The sequence below is a fragment of the Lolium perenne genome, chromosome 6 (assembly GCF_019359855.2).
Source record: "Lolium perenne isolate Kyuss_39 chromosome 6, Kyuss_2.0, whole genome shotgun sequence".
NCBI lineage: Eukaryota > Viridiplantae > Streptophyta > Magnoliopsida > Poales > Poaceae > Lolium > Lolium perenne.
This window is the reverse complement of record NC_067249.2, coordinates 31,662,086-31,679,520: the sequence shown is the minus strand read 5'-3', so window position 1 is coordinate 31,679,520 and position 17,435 is coordinate 31,662,086.

Below are 17,435 nucleotides of genomic sequence, written 5' to 3'. Positions count from 1 at the left end.
GCATAACCCGCCGCCCTCGCCCGAGCATGAGCAGGAGCAGGGAGCAGGAGCAGGGAGCAGGAGCAGGCGGAGCCGGCCCAATCCGGCACGGGGCCCATCCCGGCGGTGCCTCTGCGCGCGGTGCCGCCTACGAGCACGGCGACTTCTGCGCCGAAGGGGAGGAAGCGGGCCGGCGTCGGGTCTACGGCCGCTTCGGAGGCGAGGGCCAAGAAACAGCGCCGGCCGGGCGCCCAAGAAGGTCCGGAGAAAGCCGGGTGAGTTCTTTTTCCTTTGTTGTTTGATTCCTTTTCTTTCCTTCCTCTGTACTTATCTTTTCTTGCTTGTTCAACTAGGGCCGCGATTAAGTTTACCCGGGAGGCGGCTCTCGGCAGCTCCTCCCGTCACGTCGCCGCTTCAGCGGCAAAGGAGGGAGCCAACCCCGCAACCTTCGGCACGCGCGCGCGCGCACGCCGCCGGGCGCTAACGTGCCGCTGCGGCCACGCCACCTTCTGCGGGGCGTCTTCTTCGCCCGCGCCTTCTGCGGCGCACAGCGCGGAGACCAGGGTCAATCGGCGCGCCGGCCGACCCTAGACGACATGTTCCGCGCCGCGCCCCGTTTGTGGAGCGGCAGCCGAGCCGGCAGGGCATGCCATCTGCGGCCGGAGCTGGAGCTGGTGGGGCTGCGCCGCCTTCGACCGGAGTCGGCGGGCCCGCGCCCAACGTCGTGGTGCCGGAGAGCTCCCGGAAGGAGCGCCTCAAGCGCCGGATGCGACGCGCTCCCACCGGGCCGATCGCCGACCGCGCCCGCCTCCAGCCTTCGGAGCCGACGAGGAGGGAGCCGACCGGGGAAGGAGCCGGCGAGGGAGGAGCCAGCGCGCTCGAAGGACGCCGACTCCGGCGGCGGTAAGGACGAAGGGCCCGCCGGAGCCCAACCGAGGGCCTTCATGTGGCCAAGGGGGCCCGGCTGCTGCATGTGCCGTCGCCTCGACTCCAGCCTTGGCTCGGCTGGCACCATGGAGGCTGCGTGGCACAAGGCGGATTCTTGCGAGGTGTTCAACCGGGAGGGACAGCCTGGTGCGGCGCCCATGAAGATGGTCTTCTCCGGCTACCGGGCCAGCCTTAAGAACAAGGCCGCCGAGGCCCTTGCCCAGCTAGCAACACCCGGAGGATGCCGACAAGGTAGGTGTCTTCTTGTTTTTGCAATTTTGTTATTATCTGGTAGCCCTCCGAGGCATGGTCCAGCTGCTTGGAGCCGGTCCGGGTTTCGTCTGGATATCTGATTGTTTCTTTCAGGCGGTTACGGAGCGACGCACCGTCTTGTACAACAAGGTGGTGACTAGCTACCACAAGGCCAAGATCGAGCGAGCCGGCTTGGCTCGCGAGCTGGAGGCTGTCAAGGGTGAGGCCTTCTCTCTTTTGACTTGCTTTTCCTATGAGTTTCCTTTTTTACTGACGGCCCATTTTTGCCGGCTTGCAGCTGAGGCCGCCCGGATCCCGCAGCTTGAGTCGGACCTCCGAGTTGCCCGCGCTCAATGCGCCACAAGTGAGGAAGCGAACCGGGCTGCTGCCGCCAAGCTGAAGGTGGCTGACGGGGAGCTGAAACGGCTGCGCCTTCTCGAGGCTAACCATCTCAAGGAACTTGCCGCCCTCAAGAAGGAACAGGAGGAAAAGCTGGAGGGTCTGAGCAAGCGGTTGGAGGAGGTGGAGCGGCAACGGCTTTCGCTCCAGCAAGAGGTGACCACCAAGTCCAACGAGCTGTCGGCCACCGCCAAGCGGTGGTTGGGGGAACTTAGCGCGCTCGACCGCGGCTTGGCGGGTGAGTCTTTTGTCTTATGCCTTCCCTTTTGCCGGCTTTCGGCCGTCGGCTGCCGGCTTAGGTTGGCAGCCGGCGGCAGAAACTTGACTTTTTCGAAATCTCCATCTTCGGGCTGGGCGATCGGTTCTTGCCGGCTGCCGCCAGGCTTACTTTGGAACCGGAATCTCCATCTTCAGGTGGGGCGATCGGATCTTGCCGGCTGCCGCCAAAGCTTACTTTAGGACTTCGAAAATTTGCATTTTTCAGCTTATTTCGGCTTTGATGGCTTCTGACATGCTTTTCTTCTATGCAGCGGCCTTCCCTGAGGCGCAGGAGGAGGAGTTAGCGGCTGTTGGCAGGGCGCGGGAGGATCGCCGGCAGGCCGGGGAGCGAGCTCCGACTGCTTCACCATGGACGACTATCTGGCGTCCATCGCCGCCCGCGTGGAGCCGGTCACCAAGCTTGGCTGGGAGCTGCGGAAGGCGGCGGAGGAGCTGGTCCGACTGCTGTGGCCGACGGAGACGCTGCCGGAAGATCTCTCCAATCTCATCGCTTGGCTGGACAGGGCTCCCGACCGCTTCTTGGACTGGAAGGAGTCGGCCACGCGCGCCGGAGCCGATATGGCGCTATCTTTTGTGCTCTCCTGGTATAACGAGGTTAGCCTCGACCAGTTGGAGTTCCGGCGCGCCGACGTGGAGGACAAGCTCCCGGCGGAGAACAAGACTGCTCGGCTTGCCCGCGCCTGCGCCATTGCCGACTTCGTCGACAAGTCCATCTTCATCGCGGACCCGAATCCGCCGTCTGACGACGAGGAGGAGGAGGCTGAGGATGAGGAGGCGGACGACGTGCCCGAGGATGATCCGGCAGCCGGCTCTGCTGATGCTCCTCCGACTGGTCCTGGTCCAGCCGGTGCTTAGCTTCTACCTGTCTTTCGATTGCTGCTTTTGCAAGACAATTCGTTAAATCCCCGGGATGCCGGGTGCATATGTAAGACAATATTATCGCCCTTTAATTATGTCACACTTTAATGTGTTTGTTAATCATTTTGCGTGCCGAGTTGCTTTCTTTCGACTCGTTCGCTTTTTCCCATCCGCCCCACTCTTTGGCTGTGCCCTTGCCGGTCGTACGTCCGACTTGCGATCCGTCACCGGATCAAGAGCGGGCCGCTGGGTGAGGGCGACAGTATTTCAGTCGACCGAGCTGAATTCGGCAATCCGGCACTTTTATGAAAAGTTGCAAGTCAATTCGCTTTTACTCTTTCCCTTAGTCGTTTTTCGCGTGCCGGCTCCCTAGGCCTTACTCCCGCCAGCCGGACAGCCGGGTTGCGGTCTGTAGCTGGATCGGAAGCCGGCTGTCGGAAACCGGATCACGTTACTGAGCCGACCGCGTGAGAGGGTTCAAGCCAATTGGCGAAACAAGGTAAAGTACGCGAAAAACTTGTCGAAAACGGCGCTCTCGGCGCAAGCTTTTTCATAACTTACGAAAGGGATACAAGGGATACATACATTCCTGCTCTCATGTGTAAAATGGGCGGAGTAACCTGACATTCCAGGGACGTTTAGTCTCCTCGTCAGCCTTGTCCGGCTTGTTTTTCTTAGCCTCTTGGGCATCTATGAGATAGTAGGAATCATTGCCTACTGCCTTGCTCACGATGAAGGGACCCTCCCATGGGGATGACAGTTTATGCTGTCCGGCTGTCCGCTGGATCAGTCGAAGCACTAGATCTCCTTCTCGGAATGCCAAGGGCTGGACCTTCCGGCTGTGATAACGTCGGAGGCTTTGCTGGTAGATAGTAGATCTAGACTCAGCCAGCAGCCGGGCCTCTTCGACCAGGTCAACTCCATCTTCGCGAGCTTCTTTGGCTTCGGCTTCTGTGTAGAGCTTGATCCTTGGCGCATCATGCTCGATATCAGTCGGCAGGACGGCTTCGGCCCCGTATACGAGGAAAAATGGTGTGAAGCCGACTGAGCGGTTTGTCGTTGTGCGCAGGCTCCACAGCACATTGGGCAGTTCTTCGATCCAGCAGCCGGTTGCTCGCTCGAGCGGCTCCACCAGTCGGGGCCGGATGCCGGCTAGGACTAAGCCGTTAGCCTTCTCCACTTGTCCGTTGGACTCTGGGTGTGCCACAGAAGATAGGGCCATCCGGATCCCCATTTCCCCGCAATAGCGAGAGAAGATGCCTTGGGAGAAGTTGGTGCCGTTGTCGGTGATGATGGTGTGGGGGTAGCCGAATCTCACAATGATTTCCTTGAGGAATGTGACGGCTGTGGACCCGTCCAGTTTCTTGATTGGCTTGGCTTCGATCCACTTGGTGAATTTGTCAATCATCACCAAGAGATGTGTCATGCCGCCTCGCTGTTCTGAATGGGCCTACCATATCCAAGCCCCATACGGCAAATGGCCATGTGATGGGGATGGTTTTCAAGGCGGAAGCCGGCTGGTGTCTCTGCTTTGCGACGGCTGACAGCCGTTGCACTTCTTCACCAAATCCTCTGCGTCTCTGAGAGCAGTCGGCCAGTAAAAACCGTGCCGGAAGGCTTTGGCCACTATGGCTCTGGATGAGGCGTGATGTCCGCACTCTCCTTGATGGATTTCTCGTAGGAGTTCAATCCCTTCAGCCGGCTCGACGCACCGCTGGAACACCCCACTTACGCTGCGTTTGTACAGCTGGTGGTTGATGATGGTATAGGCCTTGGCCCTTCTCTCAATCTGCCTGGCCTGGACTCTATCATCAGGCAGCACACCGTCGGTGAGGTAGGAGAGGAATTCTTGTGCCCATGAAGGTACGCATCTTATCTCGAATACGCTAACCAACAGGGCCTCCTGCGTGGGAGCTTCCGGGTTCGACTGCATGGTCGCCGGGTTCGGCTTGCTAGCCGGCGGGTTCGGCTTGCTAGCCCCCGAGTTTGGCGATGCAGCCCCCGGGTTGGACTGAGAAGTCCCCGGGTTCGGCATGGTAGCCGGCGGGTTTGGCTTGTTAGCCCCCGACTTGGGCGATGAAGCCCCCGGGTTCGGCTGAGCAGCCCCCGAGTCAGCCGGCACGAATATTGAATCCGAGTCCGGTGACGGTATGATGGACGGCTTCTTGAGAACCGCCAAGGCGACACCCGGCGGAATAGCTTGCCGGGTTGAGCCAATCTTGGACAAGGCATCAGCCGCCTCGTTGTTTGCTCGTGGCACGTGGTGGAATTCGTAGCCGTCGAAGAAGCCGGATAACTGCTGGACGTGGAAGCGGTATGAGGCCATGTTGGCGTCCTTCGCGTCCCGATCGCCGGATGCTTGCTTTGTATGACCAAGTCGGAGTCGCCGAAGCAGAGTATGCGACGCACGCCAATCTCCTTGGCCAGCTTCAGCCCATGAATGAGCGCTTCATATTCCGCCACATTGTTGGATGCGGCGAAGTGGATCTGCAGGACGTAGTCCAGCTGGTCTCCCTTAGGAGAGGTGATGACGATGCCGGCTCCCAAACCATTGCGCATCTTCGAGCCGTCGAAGTGCATCTTCCAGTGTGTGGAATCCGGCACAGGCGGCAGTGCGCATCTCAGCCCAGTCGACAAAGAAGTCGGCTAGGATCTGCGACTTGATGGCTGTGCGTGGCTCGTAGAGGATGGTGTGGGCGGCTAGCTCCAGGGCCCACTTGGCAACCCGGCCGTTGGCATCCTTGCTGCCGATGATTTCCGCCAAGGGCGCTGTGGCAACCACCCTGATGGGGTGCTCTTGGAAGTAGTGCTTGAGCTTCTTGGCCGCCATGTAGACGCCGTAGGTGACCTTACAGTAGTGGGGGTAATTTTGTTTATTTGGGAGAGCACTTCGCTAAGGTAATAGACTGGGCGCTGAACCAGCTGCTCCTCGTTGTCGGCTTCTTTGCGCTCCACCACCAGGACAACGCTAACCACTCGGTTGGTGGCTGCGATGTACAACAGCATCGGCTCCATTGAACCCGGCGTTGCAAGGATTGGCGCGGTTGAGAGCACGCGCTTCAAGTCACGGAAAGCTTCATCCGCTGCGGTGACCAGATCAATTTGTCCGCCTTCCTCATCAATTGATACAGGGGCGTGCCTTCTCCCGGCCGGGCGACGAAGCGGCTCAAGGAAGCCAGGCAGCCAGCAAACTTACGGACGTCCTTGAGGCCTTGCGGCAGTTCCATCTTCTCCAGGGCACTGATCTTGTCCGGGTTGGCTTCGATCCCTCGGCGAGAGACGAGGTAGCCAAGGAGCTGGCCGGACGGCACGCCGAATGTGCACTTGGCCGGGTTGAGCTTCATCCGGAATCTTCTCAGATTGGTGAAGGTTTCTCTCGGGTCATCAAGGAGGGTAGTCGTCTCCTTGGTCTTTACAACGACATCATCCACATATGCGTGAACGTTTACGCCGATTTGATCCTGCAAGCATTTTTGCATGCACCTTTGGTAGGTGGCGCTGCATTTTTCAAGCCGAACGGCATAGTCGTGTAGCGATAAGCCCCATACGGGGTAATGAACGAAGTCTTTATTTGATCATCCGGATTCAAAGGAATCTGGTGGTAGCCTGAATAGGCATCTAGGAAAGACAACAGTTCGCAGCCGACGATCGAGTCTATGACTTGATCTATGCGCGGCGGGGAAAGGGATCCTTTGGGCACGCCTTGTTCAGGCTGGTGTAGTCGATACACATGCGCCAGGAGCCGTTCTTCTTCAAAACCAGGACCGGGTTCGCCAACCAGTCCGGGTGCAGCACTTCCATGATGAAGCCGGCAGCTAGGAGCCGGGCGATTTCTTCACCGATGGCCTTCCTTCGTTCTTCGGCGAAGCGCACGAGAGGCTGCTTCACCGGCTTGGCTTCAGGCCGGACGTGGAGGTGGTGCTCAGCCAACTCCCTCGGCACACCCGGCATGTCTCTTGGAGTCCATGCGAAGATGTCCCGATTCTCACGGAGGAAGCTGGTGAGCTCGCTTTCCTATTTCTTGTTCAAGCCGGCACCGATGGTGACGAACTTGTCCGGCTGCGCCGGGTCCAGCAGGATCTTCTTGGTGTTGTCGGCCGGCTGGAAGTGAGTCGTCCCAGCCGGGTTGCCCGCAGCCGGCATGTCTGTCTGCGCGGCTTTGGCGAGGGCGACGGCGTCGTGGATGAGCTGCTTCTCGGTGGCGATGACCAGCGTCTGGGCCATCTTGGAGCTCTGCGTGGCGCAGTCCATGGAGCGGCGATAGTCGCCGGCTACGGTGATGACCCCCTTGGGGCCAGGCAGCTTCATCTTCAGGTACCCATAGTGGGGCACCGCCATGAACTTGGTCAGGGCCGGCCTGCCCAGGAGCGCGTGGTAGGGACTCACGAGGTCCACCACCTCGAACTCGATTCTCTCGGTGCGGAAGTGATCCGGCTTCCCGAACATCACCTCCAGCGTGATCCGGCCGATCGTCTGGCAGCAATGGCCTGGCACGATGCCATGGAAGACGGTGGGGGTGGGGCGCAACTCGGCCTCCTGGATGCCCAGCCTGCGGGCGGTGTCGCGGTAGAGGATGTTGATGCTGCTGCCGCCGTCGATGAGGACGCGCGAAAAACGCACGCTGCGCCGGGTTGTGCCGATGGTGGGGTCGAGGACCATGGCGTAGCTGCCCGGCTTCGGCAGGACAGCCGGTGTGTCGCGGCGATCAAAGGTGATGGCCTGCTCTGACCAGTTTAGGTCGGGGGACCGGCGGTATGACCGCGTTGACCTCGAGGGAACGGCGCTCTTGGCTCGTCCTGTCCTCGGGCTCGGAGGTGAAGATGATGTAGGTGGCGTCTTCGGCCAGATATCGGCCGCCATGGTGCACTTGGTTAGCCTCGTGGTGCTCGAGGTTGGCGTTCTCTGCGCCGGCTTGGCCACCCGGCCCGCCGGCTGGTGGGGGCGGGGGGGGAGGCGGTAGAGGTTCACCGCTTGTCAGCCGCTTCATGAAGTGGCAGTCGCGGGTGATGTGGTTGGAGGGGTTCTTGCCGCTGTGGTACTTGCACGGCGAGTCGAGCATCTGCTCGAAGGTATACTTCAGCTTCCACTGCCGGTCTTGCTTCTGGCGGCGGCTGCCGCCTGCCGCGTTGTCTGCCACGGCGGCTACGTGGGCGGAGCCGTACCGGCGGTCCGGCTGGTCGCTGTGACGCTTGCCGCGGTAGTTGTCCCGCCGGCTGCCGTGCGAGGCGCCCTCAGCCGGCTTGTTGTTGTCCCTTCTGGTGGGGGCCGGCGAAACGTCAGCCGGCGCCTTGCCGGCTTCCTCAGCCAGCGCGTACTTGTCGGCGATGGCCATCAAGGCGGCCATCGACTTGGGGTCACTGCGGCGCAACTTGTGCCACAGCATGGTGTTGGGCCGACAGCCTCCCATGAAGAAGCTGATGGCCTGCATCTCGTGCACGCCCTCGCAAGAGTTGCGCATCTCGCACCAGCGCGTCAGGTACGTGCGATCCGTCTCGTCCGGGCCCTGCTTGCACATCTCAAGCTGTTGAGGGCGACCCGGCCGGCGATAAGTGCCGGTGAAGTTGCTGATGAAGGCGGCTTCGAAGTCCAGCCAGCCGTTTATGCTGCCGGCTGGCAGGTTGTTGAGCCACGTGCGGGCGGAGCCGAGTAGCATGAGGGGGGAGTAGCGCACAGCCCAGCGCTTGTTGCCCTTGGCGATGCCGACTGCCGTGGAGTAGTCCAGCAGCCAGTCTTCCGGCTTGGCGGTGCCGTCGTACTTGGGGGTGTCGCGCGGGAGCTGAAAGCCGTCGACCATGGGCTCGTTGAGGATCCGCGGCCCGAAGCATTTTGGGCCGGCTGGCCCCTCTTCTTCCGCGATGCGGGATTGAACCAGCCGGTCGAGGCGGTCCCGGGCGTCGGTGGGCTCGATGCGCGGGCCCAGCCGGGAGTGTGCCGGCTGGCGCGCGCCGCTTGCTTCTGGAGCCGGCCGGTGATGACGGTGGGGCCCGGAGTCTTGCTCCTGGTTCCGGCTCGGAGGGGGCCGGCTGCGGCTGCTGCCGCTCGGCTGGTAGCTTGGCCGGCCCGAGCTTGCATGCGTGGCCCGGGAGTCACGGTGCCGGCTTGGTGTTGGGGAGGCGGACTCGGCCGTGTCCCTGGCGCCTTCCCTGTCGTTGCATGCAGCTCCACGAGCGTGAGAAGCTCTGGTGGCATTGACATACACAGGGTCGGCGATCTGCTGTTGGCTGCACCGAGCAGCTCGGTCACCCGCCTGATGCGGCGGCGTAACTCTTCGCCTTCGAGGCGGTTCAGCTCTTCCGCGGCGGCTTCGCCGCGCGCACGTTCTTGTCGGGGGTGTTGTAGACGGGAGCTCCGCGGACGGAGCCGGCGAAGGAGCGCCGTCGCGGGCGATCTCAGCGCCAAGGTCGCGGCCCTGCGGCGGATATGGCCGGCTCGGCTTGGCTCGTCGCCGCACAGGTGAGGCCGTGGGCGCGGTTGTATTCACGCTGGGTGATCTCCATCTGGCGCTTAGCAGCAGCCAGTTCTTCGGTTTGCTTGAGGAGGAGCTGGTGGTGCGCCTCCAAGTCCGCCTCGATGGCGGTGGGGTCTGCACCAGGCGTGAGCGGGGTGCTCAGTTTTGCCCGGACTATATCCAGCCGGGACGGTGGTGGTGGCGCTTTCGGGCCTGAGCCGGAGGCGTTGGGGTCGATGTTGCGCTCCAAGTTGGGGCCGCGCATGCGCGGGTTCTTGGTGGGGAGCTCATCGCCAGCCATCATGACTTGCACGACGGCGGGGCCGGCGGGAGCGCTGCTGCCGGCTCGCGGAGGAGGGCTAGCGCAGCGCAGCACCTGCCGCGGGTAACGCGGCGGTGCGACGGTGGCGACGTAGACGTCGAAGCCGCCGAAGGAGATGACGCTGCCGCCGGCTGGGAAAGGGCGGTCAGCGAAGCAGCCAGCGTTGTCGCTGACGCAGTTGAGGGAGCCGAATCTCCAGACCAAGCCTGAAGCGACTCGCTCGCCGGTGGTGATGGTGAGGCCCGTCCGGATGAAGACACCGGCCGAGGATGCTGAAGGCCCCACGGTGGGCGCCAAATGTCGTGGTATCGTCACGGCATATGCCATAGGGTGGCTAATCGAAGTGGTTCCTGAGGGATCTCACGGCGGTATCCGGATGCGGGTATGGGCACGAGCGACACGGCGACGTACCCAGGTTCGAGGCCCTCCGATGGAGGTAAAACCTCTACTCCTGCTATGAGTGTATATGATGATCACACGATACAATGGTGCTCCTAGAGCTGTGTCCGGCTGCTCCTGAGAGGCTAAGGGAGACGATGGTCTCTCTCACAGGGCAGCTCTGTAGGTGGGTGAAAGTAATAAATGATCGATCCCCTGCACGAGAGGGGGTAGTGCGGCTTATATAGGCACCGGCACTTTACATATAAGACCCTATAGTTTACTGGCCGGCTTGGCCGGCTCCGGCTTCCACTCCTTCCCGAGGCGGTGATGTCAGGAGTGGTTGAGGCATCGTGGCCTGTCCCATCCGACTGCCACGGTCAGCGGTATGGAGAGGAGGTGTCCCTGTCTCCGTCAGCCACTGTAGCCAGTACGGATCGTCGTAAGCCCTGACGGCCTGTCCGGCGCGTGGCACTATTGCTCCACAGTGCCCCGCGCTTTACGGAAGATGGAGTCAGCGTGGACTTTGGGAACCCGGATCACCAACCCGGTTCCTTCCAGTGCAAGACTCGCCAGCCTCGAGTCGGTCTGAGGTACAAACCCCAGTCGGATATGGCTTGTAGAAGCCGGCCCGGCTACAGCATTGGTGGCCGCAGCCAGGCCGACTAGGACCTAGAGCCAACCGGCTTCCGGACCAGCCGGCCACGGCGCCAGCCGGCTGCTCCTCAGCCGGCCTTTGCCGCGAGCCGGCCGGTGGCCAGCCGGCTGCTCCACGTCCATTGCCCTATCCGGGGTCTTCCCCCCGACACTGAATAAATTCATGCTTATGTGGGAGAGAGACACGCTCCGATTTTTCATATGAACACTGGTGTTCTTAGTTCTATTTTTAATGTTCATGGCGGAGTTGAAAACCGCTTCGTTAATTGCTATTTGGTTGGAAACAGAAAAGGCTTCATGTGGTAAATGGTATATGGTCTTGAATAATTTGATACTTGGCAATTGTTGTTCCTTACGAACCGCGACTAAAGGCCCGTCCACGTGGGCGCCAGGCGGCCGTCCGGGCGGAGGACCTTTAGTCGCGGTTCTTCTGGCCAACCGCGACTAAAGGCCGCCGCAGGTTTAGGGTTTTAGGCCCCCCCTAAACCTGCCCCCCCCCCCCCTAACCATATTTTCTGTTTAATTTGTATATTATTTTATTTCTTTTGTGCTTTATTGTAATTTTGAAGGAGTTTCACATATTCTACGGTACTACATATATACATGCATATGAATGTACAATTTCAAACAAATTTGAAATTAGAACCAAAAAGAACTCAAGAGGAATATACAATATATATTCAATATCATCGGATGACCATATACAAGTTTGAACAAGTTTCCATACATAATTTAATGCATGTATAGTTCTACGTCGTCGCAATGGTGTTCTCCTTTAGGATGGAGGACTTCCCTCCTGAACCATCCAGCTAGTTCCTCTTGAAGTGGTCGGAAGCGAGCTTCTGGACTAAGCATCGACCGGAGGTGATTCCTCTGAGCATTGAGATCACTCGGAACGCGCTCAGAGGTGTATCTCCGGATCATCTCACAGACATAGTATCCACACACGAGGCAAAGAAAATTAAATGAACAAGAGAGTTATTAGTTAATTACTTGAAGCTTAATTAGGAAATGAACGAAATAGGCCGATCGATATAGAGCGCAAATGAATGAAAACAATTACTTTTGAATCATTTGTCTCATGTCGGCCCACTCCGCCTTATCCATATCCAGAGAGTCGTGGATGAGACATTCTGATTTGTCAATTTTAATTACTAGCAAAATCCAGTGGAACCTGCGGACACGATACATGCACAGTACGTCATGCATAACTCATCGATTAGCCGGCCACATACCATGCATGGAGTAAACAAAAGAGAATGTGCTCAAGACATAAACACTCACCCAAAATGGTAAGGAAATAGAATATCACTTTTGAGTTCCTGCTTATCAAGAAACCGCCACAGGTCTTTCTCCACGTCGGCGGGGTGATGCTTTAACGTATATCCATTAACGATGTGTGGGTCAATGAACCCAACATCATGGATGCTCCTTACTCTGCATTCCTTAATCTTCAATCTGCATGTATAATAGCGGACACAACAATATAGTTAGGACATATATATATATATAGTGCATGCAATATGAACGAGATGGGGTAGAAATAAATCACTTACAGAACGTAGCAACTGATGATAGATTTGTCGAGCTCGCGCAGATTGAAAAGCTGGAACAATTCACTCAGATGAATTTGTACACAGTATTGTTTGAAGTGATGCTCATATCCAACTTCCGCATAAATATAATCTTTGGCGTTTTTATGTTTTATGTAACCCTTTACCAGTTCAGCAGACCTTTCATTTGTGGAGGTAGATCCTCTTCCTGCACAGGCTCGACGAGAGGCCCATTCTTCACATATGTAAGTACTACCTCCTTCACTGGCGCCTCACCAAGGCCTAACAGTTCACGAAGAGTAATACCTAAGTTGGCCGCTTGTTCTCTGGCACTCGTTACAGTCAATCCCTGTGCTGCCGCAGCTTCTATGATTTCGGGGGCATCCGGACCGGCGGCTGTCACTATAAGCGGGGCAATCGATTGTTTACTTTGTTCCCCGAGCTGGGCAACAACTCGTTTCCCGCTTTGTGCACTTTGTAATTCCGCTTTATCGGCCTCCTCATTCTTCTCCTTGAATATGTGTGCCTGATTCTTTAGTTCACGTGCATAGTCGTCAGGCAGATTCTTCGCGGCTTGGGACGGTGCGTTCAAAAATGACTTAGCCCAATTCTTTTGCTCATAAGAAAATACTGGCTTGGGCTCGGGCTCTCTTTTCTTCTTGCAGGCCACCTTCCATTTCTCTAAATCAGCAGCCGCGTGTGCGTCGACTTCCTCGGCACTACGTTCCCAAGGCCTCGTGGGGAGAGGCTTCAGTGATGGCTCCGGTACCTTTGTTTTCTTAGGTACGTAAGGGTCCGGGTTAATAATCCAGGACTGCTGCTTCTGCTTCTTCGCCGGAGGTGGATTGGGGGGCGGCGTCTGCTTACCCGCCCGGGGCGGACTAGGGGGCGGCGGCTGCTTACCCGCCGGAGGTGAATTGGGGGGCGGCGTCGGCTGACGTGAAGGAGGTGTAGGTGAAGCACCACCACCACCGCCGCCACCGCCGCCACCACCACCACCGTAGGGGGGTGGACTTGTTGGCGCCTCGCCTGGAAACTTGATAAACTTCTTCTGCCATAGAATGAACTGGCGCTTGACATCTCCAAGTCTTTTCGCCCCTTCAGGTGTAGCAATGTCAATGTCCAGGTCCTCAAACCCTTGGACTATCTCCTCCACCGTGACACGAGCATAGCCATCTTGAATGGGGTTGTTGTGGTGGAGTGCTCCAGGTGGTAAAGCACTGCCGATGGCTACCTTCATGGACATGTTCCCGATAGGATAATACAGATGACATGCTTTCATCTCCTTTATATCGTCCACGGGGTAGCGAGGAGGCTCCGGTGCAGTAATTTCGACCACCAGAGGCTCCGGTGCAGTAATTTCGATCGTCGGTGCACCAGCCGGTGAGGCCTCCGTGGAAGCCACGCTGCTTCTTCTCTGCTGCTGGCTTCCGAGATCCATTGGATGATCTTCTTGCTGCGCCCGAGCTGCATCTCTTTCGGCTACTAGTACACTCACAGTTTTCTTCATCACATCCATTTCTGATACCAACTGCGCCACAACATCTGCATCCCGATCCATCTTTCTCTTACGGCTTACGTAACCGTACGGGTCATCGTTACGGGGAACCCTACTTTCCACGGAATGGGCCCCATGCCTCGTACACGTCCTCCGTGTTCAGGATTCCCGAGGGCTTTTGTCAGGGCGTCGTTCTCTCTGTTGAACTTGATCCTCCCCTCTTGAGCATCCCTCATTGCCTCAATAAGCTTTTGGGTGGGTTTAATTATTTTGCCCTGATAAACACACTCCCCTGTCTCCGGGTTCAGCGATCCCCCATGCCCGTACCACCAGCTTTTGGCCCTTGGGTCCCATCCCTCCGCACCTGGACGGATTCCTCGCGCCCTCAGCTCGTTCTCCATCTTCTCCCACCTAGGCTGCCAAAAGCGATACCCTCCTGGCCCCATAATATGATTGTACTCCTTCTTGGCCGCATTATCCTTATTTTTTTTCGATATTTCAAGGAACTGCTCTGATTTCTTTTGCTTCACAAATTCTGGCCAATCATGTTGCAGTTTCTCATATTGTCCTTTGAAATCCGGAGTCTTGCCCTGCTTGACAAAGTCATGGGCTAGATTTTGCTTGTATTTCCGGAATGCGTTGGACATCTTAGAAAGAGCGAACTGTTTGACTAGCTTGCACCTCTCCTTGTTTTCCTGAATCTTGTTACCCTTCTCATCGTATTTGCGGTATTCCGGAGGTAGAACGAAATGTTCCATAAGCTTGTTGAAGCAATCTTTTTTTGTTCTCTTATCGACAAAAGTGAAACCAAGACGTGCCTTCTTTGGCTCATTCCACTTCTGGACGGTGATCGAGACGTTGTCTCTAACAATGGCTCCGCATTGGCTGATAAACTTGGTGGCGTTCTTGCTGGGCTCCAGCGGCCTGCCGGTTGCTTCCTCGACAACCTCGATGGTGCATGTTTCTCCTGGTTTCATCGTCTTGGTTGCGCCACGCTTTGATGACGTACTCGATTTTTTCGACGATCCGGCCGAGGGCTAAAATAAGAAAGAGAGTCGCGCGCGTTAGTACACACATATTTATTCAAATCAGTTAGTTTGTATCACCAGAGGCTCAATGTATATATATACCTCGGCGCCGGAGGTGGTTGCTACTTCCAATTGAAGATCGTCGTTTATCGACGTTTCTTCGGCATCATCTTGCTGACGGCGCCCTTCATCTTCACCCTCAAGGTTCAGATAAGAAGAGATATCATCTTCTTCTTGTCCGGTCGGCACATATAGAATATCGCCTTTTATGATGCCGAACATATGGTCTTCAAGGTCCGGATCATAGTTGTCCAGAATCGGGTCAGCTCTATCGTCCGCCATATGTCAGTCCTGAAAACATGTAGTCAAAACAAATTAATTTAGTGAAGAAGGGGGGCGGTGGCGGTGGCGAAAGGGCGGTGGCAAAAGGAGGGGGCGAGGAAGGGGTGGGAGAGGGTGTCGCGGTAGAGCGCGAGACGGGGCGGCGATTAAAGACGTGGTGTCGGTGACAGTGGCGGTGGCGAAAGGGCAGTGGCGGTGCCGAGGACAACACACATAACCCTCGCCGCCCCCTCTCGATCCAAAAAAAACACCGCGCGTATACGGAGGGGGCGACGAGGGGCTCTCTGCCCCCTCCGTATACGCGTGGTGGTAAAGTCAAATTTTAGTTCTGCGCTCTCTCCCTCTCCTCTCTCTCACTGCATGCGAGCGGGGCGCCGGCGATGACGATGGGGACGTACGAGCGCGTCGACACACACGGTGTGGGTGGGGCGGCGACGACGGGCCGACGTACGGGACGGGCGCGACGAGAGGGCGGCGACGATGGAGAGAAGGCGCTGACGGCGAGGTCGAGTACGTGCGGCGACGGCGAGTTAATTAAATTTACACTTTAATTAGTTAAATTTTTAAGTCAATTTTTTTAACTTATTTAAAAACAATTTAATTAAGTTTTTAGTTTTGTTTTTTGAATTTGTAACTAATTAAGTTTGTTTAGTGTACATATACACGTACGTACGTTTACAATTTAAATTAAGTTACAAATTAAGTTTGTTTAGTTTCTTCACATATACACGTCGTTTACAATTTAAATTAAGTTACAATTTTAATTAAAAAAACTTAGTTACGATTTAAAAAAAAAAACAAAAAAAACCGGCCAGGGGCCGGGGTGCCCCTGGCACTTTCTCCTCTCTCTCTCGATCTCTGCCTGCAGGGGCGACGGCGGGCGTTGGCCGGCGGCGAAGCGGGCGGCAGCAGCGAGGGAGGTGGCTCGCGGCAACGACGCGTCGATCGGGCGGCGAGCGCGGCGGCGGCCGGCGAGGGAGGCGGCGGCGCGCGCGGCGCCGCGCGACAAGAACCGGCGAGAGGGAGGGCGGCGGCGGCGCGTCGATCGACTTACGGCGGGCGACGGCGGGCGCGGAGGACAACGTTAGCGGGCGAAGCGGCGGCGGCGTTGGCGGCGAGGGCGGCGACGGTCGGCGGCGAAGCGAGGGCGGCGACGTGCGAAGGCGGGCAGCCCGACGGCATCGGCGACGTGTGCAGAAGGGCGGCGAGGGCGGCGACGTGTGCGAGAGAGCGAGCAGGCGCGAGCGGAGAAGACGATAATGAACCGCCGCCCGCGGCGCGCGGTATTTATACCGTCGGGGCCAGAGACGCGGTTGGGCTCACCAACCGCAACTAAAGGGTGCCCTTTAGTCGCGGGTGACCCCAACCGCGACTAAAGCCTTTTTTTCGCCCCATTTGCGGTTCCCGCGGAAAAAGGCTTTAGTGGCCAACCGCGACTAAAGGCCTTTTTCAAAATTATTTCATTTTCTAAATGTGAAAAATAACACTAATTCATGTCTAAATGTGAAAAATACAAATAATATATCAAAAAATTCAGAAAAATAAAACTAATTCAATTCAAAATATTAAAAATACAAATTATATATCAAAAAAATCAGAAAAATAAAACTAATTCATTTCAATATGTTAAAAATACAAATAATATATCAAAAAATTAAGAAAAATAAAACTAATTCAATTCAAAATGTTTAAAATACATATAATATATCAAAAAATTCATAAAAATAAAACTAATTCAATTCAAAATCTTAAAAATACAAATAATATATCAAAAAATTCAGAAAAATAAAACTAATTCAATTCAAAATTTTAAAAATACAAATTATCAAAAAAATTCATAAAAATAAAACTAATTCAATTCAAAATTTCTTCCCGGTCGCCTCTGTCTTCTCGTCAAAAATTCATAAAAATAAAACTAATTCAATTCAAAAGTTCGTTGGCCCCCTCTTCCCGCCTCTTTCCGCCGACCCCCTCTTCCCTCCTCGTCTTCCCGCCATTTCTTCCCTGTCTTCCCGCCTCTTTCTTCCCGCCAATTGTTTCCCGCCAATTTCTTCCCGCCTCTTTCTTCCCGCCAATTTTTTTCCGCCAATTTCTTCCCGCCACTTTCTCCCCGCCTCTTTCTTCCCGCCTTCTGTCTTCCCGCTCCCATTTTTCCCGCCATTTGTCACTACATATAGGTAGCCCGGCTTGGCCAGCATTATCACATCTCTACAATCTCTCATCACTCTCTCATGGCTTCCACCGCACCCACTCTAACCTACCAGCAGGTGGAGGAGCTTTGCGCCTCGAACTACCCTTGCCCTCCGGGCTACCGCGTCCCTGCCGGCTGGAGCCTAAGCGCCGGCGGCGTGCCGGTCCCTCCCGTCCCTCGAGTGCTGCGCGCCGGGCGGCCATCACGAACCACTACTACCTCGACCTCACGCCGGAGCAGCGGATGAATCCCCGCTGGCATCCCGATAACCAGCATACTTGGGACGCCTTCTTCATCAATCGGCATGAGAGGGCGCTCGCCAGG